This window comes from Sinocyclocheilus grahami, unplaced genomic scaffold, assembly GCF_001515645.1.
Source record: "Sinocyclocheilus grahami isolate Dianchi unplaced genomic scaffold, SAMN03320097.WGS_v1.1 scaffold641.1, whole genome shotgun sequence".
Classification (NCBI taxonomy): Eukaryota; Metazoa; Chordata; class Actinopteri; order Cypriniformes; family Cyprinidae; genus Sinocyclocheilus; species Sinocyclocheilus grahami.
This window is the reverse complement of record NW_015505820.1, coordinates 536958-537191: the sequence shown is the minus strand read 5'-3', so window position 1 is coordinate 537191 and position 234 is coordinate 536958. Positions and strand designations below refer to the sequence as shown.

The window sequence follows — 234 nt, the reverse complement described above, 5'->3', positions numbered from 1 at the left end:
AGTTCTCCAAATGAAGTTCTTAGCAATGCATATTACTAATCAAAAAATAACTTTTGATATATTTACAAAATATCTTCATGGAACATGATCTTTACTTAATATTCTAATGATTTTTGGCATAAAAGAATCGATAATTTTGACCCATACAATGTTTATATTGCTAAAAATATACCCCAGCAGCTTAAGACTGGTTTTGTGGTCCAGGGTCATATATATATATATATATATAAAATA

General features: G+C 26.1%; 1 protein-coding gene across 1 annotated transcript in view; it reads left to right on the top strand.

Moving 5' to 3' along the window:
* Window positions 1–234, top strand: part of LOC107558324 (POU domain, class 6, transcription factor 2-like) — a 62861-nt gene that overhangs the window by 24852 nt on the left and 37775 nt on the right. The gene's annotated exons all lie outside the window — the stretch shown is intronic.